We start from the raw sequence: 4407 nt of genomic DNA, 5'->3' as shown, positions 1-4407 counted from the left end.
TTTCTTCCAACATAGGGGCCTCTGGGTGGACTCAACAACGACCTTTCAGTTAACAATTGAACGCATTAACCGTTTACACCACCCGGGACCTCACTTTTATCCAGTTCTTCTATTGGGTTTCATGTAAAACTGAGTTTGGAATAAAAAAGGTTGTGGCAGCTCTCTTGAGTCACCCCTGTGAGCTTCGTGCGAGCTGTACTCAGCTCTTACCCACTGCTGTTTGCTACTTGGCAGCCCTTCCCCTTCAAGATGCCTGAGGAAGTGCACCATGGAGAGGAGGAGGTGGAGACCTTTGCCTTCCAGGCAGAGATTGCCCAATTCATGTCACTCATCATCAATACCTTCTATTCCAACGAGGACATTTTCCTCCGCAAGTTGCTCTCATGCTTCTGATGCCTTGGACAAGATTCGCTATGAAAGCCTGACAGATCCTTCCAAGTTGGACAGTGGTAAAGAGCTGTAAATGGACATCATCCCCAACCCCCAGGAGCGTACTCTTGCTCTGGTGGATACCGGCGTTGGCATGACCAAGGCTGATCTCATAAACAATCTGGGAACCATCGCCAAGTCTGGTACCAAAGCATTTATGGAGGCTCTGCAGGCTGGTGCAGACATATCTATGATTGGGCAATTTGGTGTTGGCTTTTATTCTGCCTATTTGGTGGCAGAGGAAGTGGTTGCGATCACAAAGCATAAGGATGATGAACAGTATGCGTGGCAGTCTTCTGTTGGAGGTTCCTTTACTGTTTGTGCTGACCACAGTGAACCCATTGGTCGGGGTACCAAAGTGATTCTGCACCTTAAAGAAGACCAGACAATACGTAGAGGAGAGGCGAGGGGAAGAAGTAGTGAAGAAACACTCACAGGTCATAGGCTGTCCCATCACCCTTTATCTGGAGAAGGAATGAGAAAAGGAAATCAGTGATGATGAGGCAAAGGAAGAGAAAGGTGAGAAAAAAGAAGATAAGGATGAAGAAGAGAAGCCTAAGATTGAAGATGTGGGCTCAGGTGAGGAAGATGATAGTGGGAAGGACAAGAAAAAGAAGATTAAGAAGAAATATATTGACCGTGAAGGACTAAACCAGACCAAGCCCATTTGGACCAGAAATGGTGATGACATCACCCAGGAGGACTATGGGGAGTTCTATAAGAGCTTTACAAATGACTGGAAGACCACTTGGCAGGGAAGCACTTCTCTGTAGAAGGTCAGTTGGAATTCAGAGCATTGCTGTTCATTCCCCGCCGGGCTCCCTTTGAACTCTAAGAAGGAAAAGAACATCATTAAACTTTACGCCCGCTGTGTGTTCATCATGGACAGCTGTGATGAGTTAATCCCAGAATATCTCAATTTCATCCGAGGTGTGGTGGACTCCGAGGACCTGCCCCTCAACATTTCCTGGGAAATGATCCAGCAGAGCAAATCTTGAAGATTATCCACAAAAACATTGTCAAGAAGTGCCTTGAGCTCTTCTCTGAGTTGGCAGAAGACAAGGAGAGCTAGCTATAAGACATTCTATGAGGCATTCTCTAAAAACTTGAAGCTTGGAATCCATGAGGACTCTATTAACCAGCGACGCCTTTCTCAGCTGCTGCGTTATTACACTTCCCAGTCTGGAGATGAAATGACTTCTCTCTCTGAGTATGTTTCACGCATGAAGGAAACCCAGGAGTCCGTCTATTATGTCACTGGTGAAAGTGAAAGCAAAGAGCAGGTAGTGAGTTCTGCATTGTGGAGCAAGTACGGAAGCGGGGCTATGAGGTAGTTTATATGACTGAGCCTGTTGACAAGTACTGTGCGCAGCAGCCCAAGGAAGTTGATGGGAAGAGCCTGGTCTCAAGTTACCAAGGAAGGCCTAGAGCTCCCAGAGGATGAAGAGGAGAAAAAGAAAATGGAAGAGAGCAAGGCCAAGTTTGAGAACCTCTGCGAGCTCATGAAAGAAATCTTGAATAAGAAGGTTGAGAAGGTAACAATCTCCAATAGACTTGTGTCTTCACCCTGCTGCATTGTGACTAGTCCATATGGCTGGACGGTCCATATGGAACGGATCATGAAAGCCCAGGCTCTGCGAGACAACTCTACAATGGGTTACATGATGGCCTAAAAGCACCTGGAAATCAACCCAGGTCCCCCCATCATGGAGACCCGGAGGCAGAAGGCTGAAGCAGACAAGAATGACAAAGCTGTCAAGGACTTAGTGGTCCTGCTCTTTGAAACTGCACTGCTCTCTTCTGACTTCTCCCTTGAGGGTCCCCAGACCCACTCCAACCGCATCTACTACATGATCAAGCTGGGCTTAGGCAGTGATGAAAATGAAGTAACAGCAGAGGAACCCAGTACTGCTGTTCCTGATGAGATTCCCCACCCCTTGAGGGTGATGAGGATGCATCTCGCATGGAAGAAGTAGATTAGTCATGTCTACCTACAAAACTTGTGCCCTCTGTAGTGTCCCTGTGGTTCCCACAGCAGCCTTGAGTGGCCCTGTCCCACCTGGCTCCATCTGCTGATAACTAATGGTTATTTTTTCTCCTAGACCTTGAGTGTAAGGCAGGATATAAAGCCCTTAGGCCTTGTCCCCCTCCCTTATTTGGGAGTGGGGTTAGATGTTGTGTATTGTGGGGGGTTTTTGTTGTTTATTTTGTTCTGAAATGAAAGTATGCAAAATTAAATGATGACATTTTATACAGTTAAAAAGGGGGGGGGGTGTGCGGTTGTAGTATCAGCACTGGGCTGCTAGCCTCCAGCTTGGCAGTTCAAACCCACCGACTGCTCCTCAGGAGAAAGATGAAGCTGTCTGCTCCCATAAAGATTTGCAGCTCTGGAAGCCCTGTTCAGGGTCTCTACGAGTCGGAGTGGACTCTACACACTGGGGTTGGTGGTGGTATGATTACTGTTGACACCAGATGAGAAAGGCTTTCTGAGTATGGCCACTTTGTGGGTCTGCCACAGTTTTTCTCTCTCAGGAGTCAAGATAAAGCATGTTCAGTTGTGTGTGTGTATATAAAAAGCCTCACCTGACTCCCACCCCACCTCACAGTCTCATAGTTGTTTGGAAACCATTCTGGGTAGATGACCATATTAAGAGTGCAGGCCTAATTAGGGTTCACGGCCCATGTTGAGTCCTTACTCGGAAAGACAATGTTGGGGTGGACTCGGGGTCTTGGCCTTGTGAAGGCTGCTGAGAAGTAAGAGTGAAGAAGGAAGGACTCCCCCAGTTCCCAGCAAAGATGGCTGCCCTCTGTCAGTTGGTGTCTTTCTTATGAGGTCGCCTTGACCTTGTAAACATCAGAAGCAAAGGGGCAGCATTAGCAGATGTGCTTTCCCAGACTATGGGTAAAATTAGGTCTTCACCAGGTCACTTGTATAGAGGCCATTGCATGTGGAGCCAATGTGAGCCTCGGCTGTCCTCTTCTCAAGATGGCCTTGCTTGTAAAATTGCTTAGATGAGAGGGAGCTCTCTTCTCTTGCCACCTCAGCCACATGTGTTCCTGCTGTGTTAGGATATCTTGCTCTGTTGTCTCACACGGGAGCCTGTGGTGGTGTGTGTTGATGTTTGAGCACAAGGCCTTAATCAGGACTGTGTGGGTCCTTGGGGGCAGGGGTGTGTGGACAGCACTTGAGTGGCTCAGAGGTTCTTGGGCAAGGAGGTGGGCCTTGCTGGAGACAGGGGAATTCACAACCTGATGAATACGCTTCACCTCATCTTGGGTGAAGAGAACCAAAACCAAACCCACTGCCATGAATTGATCTCTACTCATAGCCATCCGGCATAGGTTTCCCAGACTGTGTGTCTTTCTGGAAGATGAGATTTCATCTTTCTTCTACAGAGCAGCTGGTGGTTTTGAACCTTGGGCCCAATTCATAACCCACAGCACCACCAGGGCACCTTGGGTAAAGAAGAGACCAGGCCTACATCATAGAAGCAGACCGGGCGTCTGCCGGAGGCTTGTGTTCATTGCTACACTCTGTCATCTCCCCTCACAGGGAAGGCAGCTTTGTGTATGTCTTCCCTGATGCTTCCTCAGCACCTGACCAAACCCAAACCAACCCAACCTGTTATTGCTGAATCACTTCCGACTCCCAGTGACCCCACGTGACAGAATAGAGCTACCTCGTGTGGTGTCTAAGACTGTCAATCTTTATACAAACAGACTGCCTCATTTCTCCTGAAAAGTCACTGGGTGAGTTTGAATGGCCAAGCTTTTGGTTAGCAGCCAAGTGCTTAACCATTATGCTACCAGACACATACTGAGAAACCCAAATGCTATGGAATCAATTCTGACTCACAACATCTCCGTGTAACAGAGGAGAACTGCCCCACAGGGTTTCCCAGGGTGTCATGTGTTGTGTCACTATATATTCATAGATACTCTTATAGATCATCCACTCACAGCGCCCCCTGGTGTAAC

The 4407-nt window shown here is 47.9% G+C and overlaps 1 pseudogene; it reads left to right on the top strand.

The window, feature by feature from the left end:
* The first annotated feature begins 249 nt into the window (after positions 1 to 249).
* On the top strand, positions 250 to 2410 carry LOC102829872 (annotated as a pseudogene).
* The last annotated feature ends 1997 nt before the right edge of the window (positions 2411 to 4407 follow it).

The sequence above is a fragment of the Chrysochloris asiatica genome, unplaced genomic scaffold, assembly GCF_000296735.1.
Source record: "Chrysochloris asiatica unplaced genomic scaffold, ChrAsi1.0 scaffold00005, whole genome shotgun sequence".
Classification (NCBI taxonomy): Eukaryota; Metazoa; Chordata; class Mammalia; order Afrosoricida; family Chrysochloridae; genus Chrysochloris; species Chrysochloris asiatica.
The sequence above is the reverse complement of the archived record's forward strand: the minus strand, read 5'-3'. Positions and strand labels throughout refer to the sequence as shown.